Source organism: Musca domestica, unplaced genomic scaffold (assembly GCF_030504385.1).
Source record: "Musca domestica strain aabys unplaced genomic scaffold, Musca_domestica.polishedcontigs.V.1.1 139, whole genome shotgun sequence".
In the NCBI taxonomy this organism is placed as follows: Eukaryota; Metazoa; Arthropoda; class Insecta; order Diptera; family Muscidae; genus Musca; species Musca domestica.
Genome location: NW_026712191.1, coordinates 450,712 through 468,743, shown reverse-complemented (window position 1 = coordinate 468,743; position 18,032 = coordinate 450,712). Strand labels below are relative to the sequence as shown.

At 32.9% G+C, this 18,032-nt stretch overlaps 1 long non-coding RNA gene across 1 annotated transcript; it reads right to left on the bottom strand.

Annotated features, from left to right (window-relative positions):
* Positions 1-15,563: 15,563 nt before the first annotated feature.
* Positions 15,564-17,477, bottom strand: LOC131801026 (uncharacterized). The gene is made up of 2 exons (XR_009341666.1): positions 17,274-17,477; positions 15,564-16,775 (listed from the first exon to the last, which is right to left on the bottom strand). It is a non-coding gene; the product is annotated as an uncharacterized LOC131801026 (long non-coding RNA).
* Positions 17,478-18,032: the final 555 nt, after the last annotated feature.

Genomic DNA, 18,032 nt, shown 5'->3' with positions numbered 1-18,032 from the left:
TGCGCCGTTTTCTCATTTGTGTGGAATATGCTGTTAGTGCTTTTGGTAGTGTTAGAGATTAGCATTGGAACTACTCATGGCTGTCTGCATTTTATTAAAAAGGTTGTTGATATTGTCAAAGTTGCTGTTTTCCTGTGATGTCTGGAAAAATGTTTGGTGTTGTTGATAGTGTTTGTGCCATACTTTTGCTTAATTTCTTTGTATAAATTCATTTTAAACGTATTTTCCTTTGTTGCGATGCGATGTGCCTTCCGTGTTAAATGTTGTTGTTGTATATTGTCGACCTGTTATATTTATTTTACCTATTTGGTTAACTATGTGTTTTATTTTTGAATTTTTCCCTTTTTTTAATCCAATATCTCAATTTCCTTCGGGAATCATCTTCATGGATCTGTTTTACAAAACAAAAAAAAAAATTAAATTAAAAACTGTTTTAACAATATATAACTCAATAAATAACATACATTTTAAAATAAAAGCTCGTCAATTCAGTTTAAATGTCACTATCAAACTAAGTTTATTTCGTGTTTATGAACTATGGTTCTGTAAAAGTGAGCACAATGGTCTTTATCGGTTTTAAAATTAATTCGTTTGTCATTTGGTAAACATGTAATATGTAATCGTCTTTTGTAATTATTTTCTTGTGCTTTTATGTCGATATCTTGAAGGTTGGGGTTATGTCCTGTCAATGTTGTGCAATGGGCAGTTAGAGCAGTCTTCTGTTCGAGAGGCTTGTTACTTTTTTGATCCAACTTTTGTCTGGAGAGTCTAGTTTTTAATTTCGCCTTTGTCGTACAGACATATGCGTTTTGGCATACGTCAGCGTCGTCTCCATTACATGTTATCCTATAAACTACATTGCAGGAAAATTTGTGTTATTTTATCGGGAGCAGACGTACCTTTGTATATGGCAAAATATTTCATTAAAAGCTATGGTAATACATTTATATACACTGTTTATCACTACTTGGCATCAAAATTTTTGCATCGCGTACACGGAAATGTTGAAATAATTCTGTACTGCACCGGTATTATTTGATAAAACATTAAAAATATATCAAAATACAATTTTTTCACTGGAAAGTTGAAATTTAACAAAATTAATCAAAGGCAAAAGAAGTATAAACAAGCGAATGTGAAACACCAGCTGTTATTTTTTTTTTTGTGAAAATAATGGTAAATATATATGTTGCCACACTAACTTCATTTCATAAAAAGTCATCAATTAGTGCGGTTGATCGAAATTCGAGTTGCCAACCAAATAAAATAAGAACAGTTCATTCTAAAGTATGCCACACAATCTGTCTCAAGCAAAAAATACACCAACTGGCACAGTGGGTGCTGAGGAACAAAAGACAAAACGCAAGATAATGGTGATGTCACCGGAATCAGAAACAATTGTGCGAAATATAACAACAACGGATCTAATGACGATGATGAACGAAACGATGTCTGCTTTATAAGATAGAAAAATGGAAAACCTACCAACCAAAGCTGACATAAACGACCACTCAACCAATCAAAAAGTCAATTTATGGAGCAGCAAATCATTCCTTCAAATATAATTTATAGATGAATATAGATGTTGAAGTCGAGTTTGCCAGAAAAATAAAGTAGGAAAATGATAAAATGGTTTTGTTGGAGCTTAAATCTACCAGAATGGTTAACGAAATTTTCAAAAATACTAAACATTTAGCTGGAACCTCAATATTTGTCGAAAGAGACTTGTGTGGACACAACTTGAGAAAAACGGTTATTTTGCAATTGAAAAAGAGTATTATAGAGATCAGCAGGGAGAAAAGGGTTGGAGTTCGTGGCGACAAGCTTATAATTGATGGCAAGTCTTTCTATTGGTATTCTCAGGCAAATTTTTGTGTGTGATAAAGGTGATGAAAAAGATGCCCTGAAATAAATTTACAGAGATGTAATTCTAGATATTCAATTAGGTTACAACGACCTTCTCAGTGAATATAATTCAATAAACTTATTAAACTTTCTAATGCAGTGTATGGAGATAAAAATAGTAACGTTAGTAGAAAATTAGAAACAAATGACAATAAAAACCGTCCTTTTAATATATTATCCTATAATGTAAATGTCTTAGGGGGAAAATATCTTCCCCGTGATTTTTTTGACTACCTAGAAAATTTTCATATATTTATACTTTTTGAAGCACACGTAGAAGAAAAAACCCAACAAAAATATAAAAATAGGTTTAACAATTTTCACATACATTGGAAATCGGCAACAAGAATCAACAATAGAGGCAGATCTATAGGAGGTCAAATCTGTTGAGTAAGGAAAGATATAGAATTGATGGGACTTAAACATAAGATAACAGTACGGCAAGATTTAAATGTAATACAATGCAAAACCAATTAGATAAAGTTTGAAATAATTCCTGTATGTCTGAGAACAGCTAATTGGTCAAAAGATTTCCATCAATTGAGGGAAGTCATATTGTTATAGGTGACCTTAATGCCAGAATCGAAGAGGAACACGAATTTTCTGAGGAGTTAGCGGATGAATATCTATTCTGTCGAAGGAGACATTCAAATGATAAAACCTTTGTGTGGATTTATTGATCTGATTGTTAATTCATACCCTAACGTCTCAAAACAAGAAAAGGAAAAATTTAAACATAATTGGTTCGATAGGGAATGCCTTTAGGCAAGGGATAAGGCAATAAAATGTTTGATTAAATATCGTACAACAGTGGGACAAAAAGAAAAGGAAGCTTACTATAAGGACGGAAAGAATACCAATACATATGTAAAGTGATGCAAATGGAGTACCACAGTAATTTAAAAAGAAGATTGTATACTACAACAGACAATAAAGCACAGTGGAAGATAGCAAATGAAATTAGGCATAAGGAAACAACGATTGGCTGTCACATTACAGCAGATTCTTTAAGAGCTTATTTTGCGTCGCTGCTTAATCCGGATATCCAAGCTTCCTTTATACAGTATGAATATCTGTAGATGAAGATGAAGACCTGGATAGAGAATTTACGTTGTCGGAACTCAGGAAACAACTTGGCAAATTAAAAGAAAATAAAGCTCTTGGCGATGATGGGATAAGCTAAGAATTTTTTATCAATGCTCCGGATGACTTTTTAGTTGCACTCTGTAGGCGTTTCCCACAAATTTTCAAGGGACAAGAGGATTATGATATGTTTAGAACAAATATCATATATCCAATTCATAAGAAAGGTGACATTAACAGCCCGAGCAATTACAAAGGAATAAGCTTTATGAATTGCATAGCCAAATTAATGATGGGTATGGTGAATAAAAGAATAATAGAATGGATTAATCGACTTCAAGTTTTAAACGAGTTTCAGGCAGGATTTAGAACTTGTTATTCCACAGTTGATAATGTCTTTAACCTGGTGTCAATCATAAACCTCAAGTTCGATGAGGGCATTCTTCGTAGACTTTAAGGCGGCATTTGATACTATACCAAGAAAACCTCTTACATAAACTTCACAGCTAGGGCTTGTCAACGAAAATAGTTAACTTCATAGAGAATGTATACATGTACACAAAATCAGACGTTTGGACTGGCAAGGAATTGTCGGAACATTTTGAAACCAAATATGGAGTTAAACAAGGCCGTTTGTAGTCGCCAGTACTATTTTCACTATATCTAAACGATCTGCATGAATTTCATAGATGAAATGAACATTCGCATATTGATGTACGCAGACGATATTGTGTTACTGGCTGACGAAGTTGGCACAATGCAAAAAATGATAAACCATCTGGCAAAAAACAGTTATATATGGGGAATGATGGTCAACCAAACAAAGTAGGAAATCATGGTGTTCAGAAAGGGCGGCCGATTGGCAGAAAGTGAAAAATGGACTTACAATGGAGAATGGCTCAGGACTGTAAATGAGTATCAATACCTTGGTATGACACTAACACCTAGACTCTCTTTCACGAAACATATAGAACGTAAAACCAATGCATCAAAAACATGTGGAAATATATTATAGAAAGATTTCATTGGGAAAACAAATATTTCCTTACATGCAAAATGGAAGATGTTTCTTGCAGTCTGTAGATCGATACAAAGTTATGGAGCTCAAATATGGGGGAACGGTTATTTTAATGAAGTGGAAAAGTTGTACCGATTCTTTATAAAAAGGAAGCTAAAATTGCCAGAACATATTCCAAATTAAGTATTAGCCTTAGAAACTGATTACGATGAAGGTTATGTTTACACATACAGTCTCCATTTAGAGTATGTATCAAAGTGTTTGTTTGATATGTAAGAACAGCGATTGCCACACGAGCTCTCTTTAAAGATTAAAGACAAAAATATATGTTGGTACAAGGATTTTCAGTCAAAGCTTTTAGCAAATAATGTGCAAGTGGAAAATGTGATGGAAAACAAGTGAACGTGGTATAATGCTTGCAGTAAATTACTAGATACCATCAAACACACGAGTGTGAACAACAACATACTTAAGGCGCAAAATATTGTGCAAAGAATATATAGCAGCCTCAATCATAATATTGGACCTGTCTATTTTTGCAAATCCTACAATCAAAATCAAATATCATTGATCATGCGCGCAAGAGGAGACCTCTTATGTTTAAATGGTACAATGTTTAGAACAATAAACCAAAGAATCTGTTCCTTATGCAACCTGAGTGAAGATGAGGATATATAACATTTCCCGGACAGTGTCCAGTACTTAAAAACTTGAGCACAAAATATTTCAGTAAAAGCTAATTAAATCGTATAGAAATAATTTCTCAATTAAATGGTGGTGAAGATATTTCCTGGTTTTGTATATATAATTTTTTAAAAGTAGCATTAAATTAAATTAGAAGCATTAATTCAGACGGTTCATAATAACCATGCTGTAATCATTTTTAACTTTTATTCAAATATGATTATAATAATTCAAGTAATATTTTGTAACGTTTATGAAAAAATGAAACTACTCAAAAGCAATTGAAGTATAAATAAGGGAATGTGAAACACCAGCTGTTATTTCTTTCTGTCAAAATAATGGTAAATATACATATTGCTACACTAACTTAATTTCATAAAAAGCCATCAATTAGTGCGGTTGAGAAATAAAAGGAGAAGAAGCTATCTTGCACCTAAGGGTATACTTTCGATTGTTCAAAATTCGAGTTGACAACCAAATAAAATAAGACTAGCAGAAAAGTTCATTCTAAAAGAATCTGTCTCATGCAAAAAATATACCAACTGGCACAGTGAGTGCTGAGAAATTTTTTGAAATTTAACAAAACTACTCAAAAGCAAATGAAGTATAAACAAGTGAATGTGAAACACCAGCTGTTATTTCTTTCTGTCAAAATAATGGTAAATATACATATTGCCATACTAACTTAATTTCATAAAAAGCCATCAATTAGTGCGGTTGAGAAATAAAAGAAGAAGAAGAAGAAGCAATCTTGCCCCAAGGGTATACTTTCGATTGTTCGAAATTCGAGTTGCCAACCAAATAATATAAGACTATCAGAAAAGTTCATCCTAAAAGTATGTAACACAATCTGTCTCATGCAAAAAATACACCAACTGGCACAGTGAGTGCTGAGGAACAAAAGACAAAATGCAAGTTAATGGAGACGTCACCGAAATCGGAAACAATTGTGCGAAATATGACTACAACGGATCTAATGACGATGATGAACGAAACGATATCTGCTTTATAAGATAGAAAATGGAAAACCTACCAACCAAAGCTGACATAAACGACCACTCTACCAATCAAAAAGTCAAATTATGGAGCCGCATTCATTCATTCAAATATAATTTAAAGATGAATATAGATGTTGAAGTCGAGTTTGCCAGAAAAATAAAGCAGGAAAATTTTAAAATGACGGTTTTGTTGGAGCTTAAATCTACCAGAATGGTTAACAAAATTTTCAAAAATACTAAACTTTTAGCTGGAATTATTTTGCAATTGAAAAAGAGTATTATAGAGATCAGCAGGGAGAAAAGGGTTGGAGTTCGTGGCGACAAGCTTATAATTGATGACATGTCTTTCTATTGGTATTCTCAGGCAAATTTTTGTGTGTGATAAAGGTGATGAAAAAGGTGCCCTGAAATAAATTTACAGAGATGTAATTCTAGATATTCAATTAGGTTACAACGACGTTCTCAGAGAATATAATACAATAAACTTATTAAACTTTCTAATGCAGTGTATGGGGATAAAAATAGTAACGTTAGTAGAAAATTAGAAACAAATGACAATAAAAACCGTCCTTTTAATATATTATCCTATAATGTAAATGTCTTAGGGGGAAAATATCTTCCCCGTGATTTTTTTGACTATCTAGAAAATTTTCATATATTTATACTTTTTGAAACACACGTAGAAGAAAAAACCCAACAAAAATATAAAAATAGGTTTAACAATTTTCACATACATTGGAAATCGGCAACAAGAAAGATATAGAATTGATGGGACTCAAACATAAGATAACAGTACTACAAGATTTAAATGTAATACAATGCAAAATCAATTAGACAAAGTTTGAAATAATTCCTGTATGTCTGAGAACAGCTAATTGGTCAAACGATTTCCATCAATTGAGCGAAGTCATAGAAAGCAGCAGTTTTCCCAAAATTGTTATAGGTTACCATAATGCCAGAATCGAAGAGGAACACGAATTTTCTGAGGAGTTAGCGGATGAATATCTATTCTGTCGAAGGAGACATTCAAATGATAAAACCATCAACGCAAATGGAAACAGGTATATTGAGCTCTTCCACAACAATGGTCTAGTCATTCTCAATAGGCGAAATCCGGGAGATGAACAAGGAAGCTTCACATTTGCAAATAAAAACGGAAACTCCGTAATTGACCTATGCGCTGTATCCTTCGAAGTAATCACAAGTGTAAATTCGCTGGCCGTTGAAAACCAATTATCGTCGCATCACTGGCCCTTGATGTTAACGTTGGACATTGTGGAAATGAAATAGGATTTGCAGAAAAACAAATTATGTGGAAAAGAAATATAAAAATGGTTACCAATCAGCATTAATAAGCAATATGAGGAATGTATCGGAAAATTAACCTTTGTGTGGATTTATTTAACAGCCCAAGCAATTACAGAGGAATAAGCTTTATGAATTGCATAGCCAAATTAATGATGGGTATGGTGAATAAAAGAATAATAGAATGGATTAATCGATTCAAGTTTTAAACGAGTTTCAGGCAGGATTTAGAACTGGTTATTCCACAGTTGATAATGTCTTTAACCTGGTGTCAATCATAAACCTCAAGTTCGTAGACTTTAAGGCGGCATTTGATACTATACCAAGACAACATCTTATATAAACTTCACAGCTTGGGCTTGTCAACAAAAACAGTTAACTTCATAGAGAATGTATACATGTACACAAAATCAGACGTTTGGACTGGCAAGGAATTATCGGAACATTTTGAAACCAAATATGGAGTTAAACAAGGCTGTTTGCAGTCGCCAGTACTATTTTCACTATATCTAAACGATCTGCATGAATGTCTCGAAGGAGGTTTATTCATAGATGAAATGAACATTCGCATATTGATGTACGCAGACGATATTGTGTTACTGGCTGACGATGTTGGCACAATGCAACAAATGATAAACCATCTGGCAAAATACATATATATATGGGGAATGATGGTCAACCAAACAAAGTCGGAAATCATGGTGTTCAGAAAGGGCGGCCGATTGGCAGAAAGTGAAAAATGGATTTACAATAAAGAATAGCTGAGGACTGTAAATGAGTATCAATACCTTGGTATGACACTAACACCTAGACTCTCTTTCACGAAACATATAGAACGTAAAACCAATGCATCAAAAACATGTGGAAATATATCATGGAAAAACAAATATTTCCTTACATGCAAAATGGAAGATGTTTCTTGCAGTCATATTCCCAATTATGTATTAGCCTTAGAAACTGATTACGATGAAGCTTATGTTTACACATACAGTCTCCATTTAGAGTATGTATCAAAGTGTTTGTTTGATATGCAAGAACAGCGATTGCCACACGAGCTCTTTTAAAGATTAAAGACAAAAATATATGTTGGTACAAGGATTTTCAGTCAAAGCTTTTAGCAAATAATGTGCAAGTGGAAAATGTGATGGAAAACAAGTGAACGTGGTATAATGCAGTAAATTACTAGATACCATCAAACACACGAGTGTGAACAACAACATTATTAAGGCGCAAAATATTGTGCAAAGAATATATAGCAGCCTCAATCATAGTATTGGACCTGTCTATTGTTGCAAATCCTACAATCAAAATCAAATATCATTGATCATGCGCGCAAGAGGAGACCTCTAATGTTTAAATGGTACAATGTTTAGAACAATAAACCAAAGAATCTGTTCCTTATGCAACCTGAGTGAAGATGAGGATATATAACATTTCCCGGACGGTGTCCAGTACTTAAAAACTTGAGCACAAAATATTTCAGTAAAAGCTAATTAAATCGTATAGAAATAATTTCTCAATTAAATGGTGGTAAAGATATTTCCTGGTTTTGTATATATAATTTTTTAAAAGTAGCATTAAATTAAATTAGAAGCATTAATTCAGACGGTTCATAATAACCATGCTGTAATCATTTTTAACTTTTATTCAAATATGATTATAATAATTCAAGTAATATTTTGTAACGTTTATGAAAAAATTAAACTACTCAAATGCAATTGAAGTATAAATAAGCGAATGTGAAACACCAGCTGTTATTTCTTTCTGTCAAAATAATGGTAAATATACCTATTGCTACACTAACTTAATTTCATAAAAAGCCATCAATTAGTGCGGTTGAGAAATAAAAGAAGAAGAAGCTATCTTGCACCTAAGGGTATACTTTCGATTGTTCAAAATTCGAGTTGACAACCAAATAAAATAAGACTAGCAGAAAAGTTCATTCTAAAAGTATGCCACACAATATGTCTCATGCAAAAAATATACCAACTGGCACAGTGAGTGCTGAGAAATTTTTTGAAATTTAACAAAACTACTCAAAAGCAAATGAAGTATAAACAAGCGAATGTGAAACACCAGCTGTTATTTCTTTCTGTCAAAATAATGGTAAATATACATATTGCCATACTAACTTAATTTCATAAAAAGCCATCAATTAGTGCGGTTGAGAAATAAAAGAAGAAGAAGCAATCTTGCCCCAAGGGTATACTTTCGATTGTTCGAAATTCGAGTTGCCAACCAAATAATATAAGACTATCAGAAAAGATCATCCTAAAAGTATGCCACACAATCTGTCTCATGCAAAAAATACACCAACTGGCACAGTGAGTGCTGAGGAACAAAAGACAAAATGCAAGTTAATGGAGACGTCACCGAAATCGGAAACAATTGTGCGAAATATGACTACAACGGATCTAATGACGATGATGAACGAAACGATATCTGCTTTATAAGATAGAAAATGGAAAACCTACCAACCAAAGCTGACATAAACGACCACTCTACCAATCAAAAAGTCAAATTATGGAGCCGCATTCATTCATTCAAATATAATTTAAAGATGAATATAGATGTTGAAGTCGAGTTTGCCAGAAAAATAAAGCAGGAAAATTTTAAAATGACGGTTTTGTTGGAGCTTAAATCTACCAGAATGGTTAACAAAATTTTCAAAAATACTAAACTTTTAGCTGGAATTATTTTGCAATTGAAAAAGAGTATTATAGAGATCAGCAGGGAGAAAAGGGTTGGAGTTCGTGGCGACAAGCTTATAATTGATGACATGTCTTTCTATTGGTATTCTCAGGCAAATTTTTGTGTGTGATAAAGGTGATGAAAAAGATGCCCTGAAATAAATTTACAGAGATGTAATTCTAGATATTCAATTAGGTTACAACGACGTTCTCAGAGAATATAATACAATAAACTTATTAAACTTTCTAATGCAGTGTATGGGGATAAAAATAGTAACGTTAGTAGAAAATTAGAAACAAATGACAATAAAAACCGTCCTTTTAATATATTATCCTATAATGTAAATGTCTTAGGGGGAAAATATCTTCCCCGTGATTTTTTTGACTATCTAGAAAATTTTCATATATTTATACTTTTTGAAACACACGTAGAAGAAAAAACCCAACAAAAATATAAAAATAGGTTTAACAATTTTCACATACATTGAAAATCGGCAACAAGAATCAACAATAGAGGCAGATCTATAGGAGGTCAAATCTGTTGAGTAAGGAAAGATATAGAATTGATGGGACTTAAACATAAGATAACAGTACGGCAAGATTTAAATGTAATACAATGCAAAACCAATTAGACAAAGTTTGAAATAATTCCTGTATGTCTGAGAACAGCTAATTGGTCAAACGATTTCCATCAATTGAGGGAAGTCATAGAAAGCAGCAGTTTTCCCAAAATTGTTATAGGTGACCATATTGCCAGAATCGAAGAGGAACACGAATTTTCTGAGGAGTTAGCGGATGAATATCTATTCTGTCGAAGGAGACATTCAAATGATAAAACCTTTGTGTGGATTTATTGATCTGATTGTTAATTCATACCCTAACGTCTCAAAACAGGAAAAGGAAAAATTTAAACATAATTGGTTCGATAGAGAAGGCCTTTAGGCAAGGGATAAGACAATGAAATGTTTGATTAAATATCGTACAACAGTGGGACAAAAAGAAAAGGAAGCTTACTATAAGGAACGGAAAGAATACCAATACATATGTAAAGTGATGCATATGGAGTACTACAGAAATTTAGAAAGAAGATTGGATACTATAACAGACAATAAAGCACGGTGGAAGATAGCAAATGAAATTAGGCATAAGGAAACAACGATTGGCTGTCACATTACAGCAGATTCTTTAAGAGCTTATTTTGCGTCGCTGCTTAATCCGGATATCCAAGCTTCCTTTATACAGTATGAATATCTGTAGATGAAGATGAAGACCTGGATAGAGAATTTACGTTGTCGGAACTCAGGAAACAACTTGGCAAATTAAAAGAAAATAAAGCTCTTGGCGATGATGGGATAAGGATTATGATATGTTTAGAACAAATATCATATATCCAATTCATAAGAAAGGAGACATTAACAGCCCGAGCAATGAACGAAACGATATCTGCTTTATAAGATAGAAAATGGAAAACCTACCAACCAAAGCTGACATAAACGACCACTCTACCAATCAAAAAGTCAAATTATGGAGCCGCATTCATTCATTCAAATATAATTTAAAGATGAATATAGATGTTGAAGTCGAGTTTGCCAGAAAAAATTTAAAATGACGGTTTTGTTGGAGCTTAAATCTACCAGAATGGTTAACAAAATTTTCAAAAATACTAAACTTTTAGCTGGAATTATTTAGCAATTGAAAAAGAGTATTATAGAGATCAGCAGGGAGAAAAGGGTTGGAGTTCGTGGCGACAAGCTTATAATTGATGGCATGTCTTTCTATTGGTATTCTCAGGCAAATTTTTGTGTGTGATAAAGGTGATGAAAAAGATGCCCTGAAATAAATTTACAGAGATGTAATTCTAGATATTCAATTAGGTTACAACGACCTTCTCAGAGAATATAATTCAATAAACTTATTAAACTTTCTAATGCAGTGTATGGGGATAAAAATAGTAACGTTAGTAGAAAATTAGAAACAAATGAAAATAAAAACCGTCCTTTTAATATATTATCCTATAATGTAAATGTCCTAGGGGGAAAATATCTTCCCCGTGATTTTTTTGACTATCTAGAAAATTTTCATATATTTATACTTTTTGAAGCACACGTAGAAGAAAAAACCCAACAAAAATATAAAAATAGGTTTAACAATTTTCACATACATTGGAAATCGGCAACAAGAATCAACAATATAGGCAGATCTATAGGAGGTCAAATCTGTTGAGTAAGGAAAGATATAGAATTGATGGGACTTAAACATAAGATAACAGTACGGCAAGATTTAAATGTAATACAATGCAAAACCAATTAGACAAAGATTGAAATAATTCCTGTATGTCTGAGAACAGCTAATTGGTCAAACGATTTCCATCAATTGAGGGAAGTCATAGAAAGCAGCAGTTTTCCCAAAATTGTTATAGGTGACCATATTGCCAGAATCGAAGAGGAACACGAATTTTCTGAGGAGTTAGCGGATGAATATCTATTCTGTCGAAGGAGACATTCAAATGATAAAACCTTTGTGTGGATTTATTGATCTGATTGTTAATTCATACCCTAACGTCTCAAAACAGGAAAAGGAAAAATTTAAACATAATTGGTTCGATAGAGAATGCCTTTAGGCAAGGGATAAGGCAATGAAATGTTTGATTAAATATCGTACAACAGTGGGACAAAAAGAAAAGGAAGCTTACTATAAGGAACGGAAAGAATACCAATACATATGTAAAGTGATGCATATGGAGTACTACAGAAATTTAGAAAGAAGATTGGATACTATAACAGACAATAAAGCACGGTGGAAGATAGCAAATGAAATTAGGCATAAGGAAACAACGATTGGCTGTCACATTACAGCAGATTCTTTAAGAGCTTATTTTGCGTCGCTGCTTAATCCGGATATCCAAGCTTCCTTTATACAGTATGAATATCTGTAGATGAAGATGAAGACCTGGATAGAGAATTTACGTTGTCGGAACTCAGGAAAAAACTTGGCAAATTAAAAGAAAATAAAGCTCTTGGCGATGGTGGGATAAGCTACGAATTTTTTATCAATGCTCCGGATGACTTTTTAGTTGCACTCTGTAGGCGTTTCACACAAATTTTCAAGGGACAAGAGGATTATGATATGTTTAGAACAAATATCATATATCCAATTCATAAGAAAGGATACATTAACAGCCCGAGCAATTACAGAGGAATAAGCTTCATGAATTACATAGCCAAATTAATGATGGGTATGGTGAATAAAAGAATAATAGAATGGATTAATCGACTTCAAGTTTTAAACGAGTTTCAGGCAGGATGTAGAACTTGTTATTCCACAGTTGATTATGTCTTTAACCTGGTGTCAATCATAAACCTCAAGTTCGATTAGGGCATTCTTCGTAGACTTTAAGGCGGCATTTGATACTATACCAAGAAAACCTCTTACATAAACTTCACAGCTTGGGCTTGTCAACGAAAACAGTTAACTTCATAGAGAATGTATACATGTACACAATATCAGACGTTTGGACTGGCAAGGAATTGTCGGAACATTTTGAAACCAAATATGGAGTTAAACAAGGCTGTTTGTAGTCGCCAGTACTATTTTCAATATATCTAAACGATCTGCATGAATTTCTCGAAGGAGGTTTATTCATAGATGAAATGAACATACGCTTATTGATGTATGCAGACGATATTGTGTTACTGGCTGACGAAGTTGGCACAATGCAAAAAATGATAAACCATCTGCCAAAATACAGTTATATATGGGGAATGATGGTCAACCAAACAAAGTCGGAAATCATGGTGTTCAGAAATAGCGGCCGATTGGCAGAAAGTGAAAAATGGACTTACAATGGAGAATGGCTCAGGACAGTAAATGAGTATCAATACCTTGGTATGACACTAACACCTAGACTCTCTTTCACGAAACATATAGAACGTAAAACCAATGCATCAAAAACATGTGGAAATATATCATAGAAAGATTTCATTGGGAAAACAAATATTTCCTTACATGCAAAATGGAAGATGTTTCTTGCAGTCTGTAGATCGATACAAAGTTATGGAGCTCAAATATGGGGGAACGGTTATTTTGATGAAGTGGAAAAGTTGTACCGATTCTTTATAAAAAGGATGCTAAAATTGCCAGAACATATTCCAAATTAAGTATTAGCCTTAGAAACTGATTACGATGAAGGTTATGTTTACACATACAGTTCCCATTTAGAGTATGTATCAAAGTGTTTGTTTGATATGCAAGAACAGCGATTGCCACACGAGCTCTCTTTAAAGATTAAAGACAAAAATATATGTTGGTACAAGGATTTTCAGTCAAAGCTTTTAACAAATAATGTGCAAGTGGAAAATGTGATGGAAAACAAGTGAACGTGGTATAATGCTTGCAGTAAATTACTAGATACCATCAAACACACGGGTGTGAACAACAACATACTTAAGGCGCAAAATAGTGTGCAAAGAATATATAGCAGCCTCAATCATAATATTGGACCTGTCTATTTTTGCAAATCCTACAATCAAAATCAAATATCATTGATCATGCGCGCAAGAGGAGACCTCTTATGTTTAAATGGTACAATGTTTAGAACAATAAACCAAAGAATCTGTTCCTTATGCAACCTGAGTAAGATGAGGATATATAACATTTCCCGGACGGTGTCCAGTACTTAAAAACTTGAGCACAAAATATTTCAGTAAAAGTTAATTAAATCGTATAGAAATAATTTCTCAATTAAATGGTGGTAAAGATATTTCCTGGTTTTGTATATATAATTTTTTAAAAGTAGCATTAAATTAAATTAGAAGCATTAATTCAGACGGTTCATAATAACCATGCTGTAATCATTTTTAACTTTTATTCAAATATGATTATAATAATTCAAGTAATATTTTGTAACGGTTATGAAAAAATGAAGATAAAATACAATACAAAAACACAATACATTACAATTTTCCTCCTACTTAATTTTAGATTTTGTTTTCCTAAACATACTGTCAACATTATTACATGATTCTAACGCTAATTGATAATGGCCCTTATTAAAGATGTTTGATTTACAAAGTCTTTCTGAGAATCCCGGGATGTAAGTAAAAGCTTTATAAATATTTTCTTTTCCTCCTTTTTATGGTCCGTTCTTGCGTATATAATCAGGTCGTCAATTGTGCTTTTTGGAAAATCATTTTGGCTTAATATGTGGCGTTTTTTTCTTTCTTGAAATTGTTCGTTACTTATATTGAAAATTCTATTGAAAAAATTTGTCGCTGTGTCGGGGGTGTTTAGAATAAAAGTTGATCAATTGTTTAAGCTTTCTTCCTTGTCTGATTATTATTGCGTCCAAATAGGGTAGTTTATCATTTTTCTCAATTTGTAATGTATCTAAATTGTATGCTGGGTTGAATGCGTTTACAATATTTAATGTGGTGTTGATCTCGGATTCGTGCATCTCGGATTTGTCATCAGTTTTTCTTAAGAAGCGTCCAATATTTCCTCCATTACGATGTCAGCAGTGATCGCTGGTGATCCCATAGGAAGTCGTCTTCATTGTTCATACACCTTGTCCGAGCATAATATCTTTATACAAAAGGTCAGCATTATTTTAAAAAGTTCTTTAGGTACTTTCGTTTTTGTTTTGTAAAATTTTCCACCTTTCATCTATTGTTCTTAAAGCTAGATTACTCGGTACGCTGAGGAACAACGAAACTACGTCAAATGATATCAATACTTCGCCTTCTTCAATCTACAAATTTATTATCTTTATTTTAAAATCAATTGCGTCCTAAATGTTATATGGTGAATCCCCAGTCTAGTGTTTTAAAATGTATACAATATACTTGGAAAGTCCGTGGGCTGGTGAATTTATTGAAGAACATATTAATCGCACAGGTGTACTTTTTTGTTTATTTTTAGAAGTCCGTAGATTCTTGGCGCATTGTATTGTTTGTCAATTTATTTTTCTCTATCATATCATCTGCTCCCATTTTATATAATTTATCTATTAATTTGTTGTTTTTATTCTGTAACTTCGTAGTTGGGTCTCGCTTTAACCTTTTATTGGTATACATATCCTTTAAAATAGTTTTCATTTTCATATCATAGTCCATCTTGTGCATTGCAACCGTCTTTCCTCCTTTATCGGCATTTAAAATCAATTCGTCTTTATTTTGTTTAAAAAATTGTTTCGTTCTACCCACTGTGTCCATTATTGGTTTATCTCTTATACTCTCGTCTATTGTAAGTGGTCGTCAATTAGAGAGACTATTGCATTTCTCGCGCTTTCTTTGTCCTCTTTGTCGTCTAACGTTTGAATGCATTCTTCACTTTCTACAATAACATTCAGTAAAGGCAAGGCATATTTGTTGTTGCAAAGCATATTTGGGACCCATCGACAAAAGCCATTGAACGTCGTTTGGTAAGCTTACGTTGCTGTCGTTGGTGAACCATTGGTTGTTATGTTGAATATTCAGTATTGATTGTTGTTCTTGTTTTAATGCTTGGTATTTGTTGATGTGTCTTTTTTTTGTTGTCGTAGCTGCGACGGAGAACATTTTCGGTCTCAATGTATTTATTGTAATCTTCTTCGTCCATTACCTGCTGCTGGTCCGCTTTAGTTTTTTTGAGTATACTTTTGTTGTTTTATATTATTTGTAATTATTATACTCTTGTTGCAATTATATTTTTCAAGTGTTGGTAATAAATTTGGAGCCATTTTTTCATTTGTTTGGAATATGCTGTTTGTGTTTTTAGTAGTGTTAGTGATTAGCTTTGAAACTACTCCTGGTTATCTGCATTTTATTAAAAAGGTTGTTGATATTGTCAAAGTTGCTGTTTTCCTGTGATGTCTGGAAAAATGTTTGGTGTTATTGATAGTGTTTGTGCCATACTTTTGCTTAATTTCTTTGTATAAATTCATTTTAAATGTATTTTCCTTTGTTGTGATGCGATGTGCCTTCCGTGTTAAATGTTGTTGTTGTATATTGTCGACCTGTTATATTTATTTTACCTATTTGGTTAACTATGTGTTTTATTTTTGAATTTTTCCCTTTTTTTAATCCAATATTTCCTTCGGGAATCATCTTCATGGATCTGTTTTACAAAAAAAAAAAAAACTGATTTAACAAATTATAACACAATAAATAACATACATTTTAAAATAAAAGCTCGTCAATTCAGTTTAAATGTCACTATCAAACTAAGTTTTCTTTCGTTTATTTCGTGTTTATGAACTAGGCTTCTGTAAATGTGAGCACAATGGTCTTTATCGGTTTTAAAATGAATTCGTTTGTCATTTGGTAAACTTGTAATATGTAATCGTCTGTTGTAATTATTTTCTTGTGCTTTTATGATATCTTGAAGGTTGGGTTTATGTCCTGTCAATGTGCAATGGGCAGTTAGAGAAGTCTTCTATTCGAGAGGCCTGTCACTTTTTGGATTCAACTTTTGTTCGGAGAGTCTAGTTTTTAACTACGTCTTTGTCGTACCGACATATGCCTTTTGGCATACGTCAGCGTCGTCTCCATTTCATGTTATCCTATAAACTACATTGCAGGAAAATTTGTGTTATTTTATCGGGAGCAGACGTACCTTTGTATAAGGCAAAATATTTCATTAAAAGCTTCGGTAATACATTTATATACATTGTTTATCACTACTTGGCATCAAGATTTTTGCATCGCGTATACGGAAATGTTGAAATAATACTGTACTGCTCCGGTATTATTTGTTAAAATAAAAAATATTATAAATATATTTAACAAAACTACTCAAAAGCAAAAGAAGTATAAACAAGCGAACGTGAAACACCAGCTGCTATTTCTTTCTGTCAAAATAATGGTAAATATACATATTGCCACACTAACTTAATTTCATAAAAAGTCATCAATTAGTACGGGTGAGAAATAAAAGAAGAAGAAGCAATCTTGCCCCTAAGGGTATACTTTCGATTGATCGAAATTCGAGTTGCCAACCAAATAAAAGAAGACTATCAGATAAGTTCATCCTAAAAGTATGCCACACAATCTGTCTCATGCAAAAAATACACCAACTGGCACAGTAGGTGCTGAGGAACAAAAGACAAAACGCGAGATAATGGAGACGTCACCGGACTCGGAAACAATTGTGGGAAATATGACCACAACGGATCTAATGATGATCATGAACGAAACGATGTCTGCTTTATAATATAGAAAAATGGAAAACCTACCAACCAAAGCTGACATAAACGACCACTCTACCAATCAAAAAGTCAATTTATGGAGCAGCAAATCATTCCTTCAAATATAATTTGAAGATGAATATAGATGTTGAAGTCGAGTTTGCCAGAAAAATAAAGTAGGAAAATGA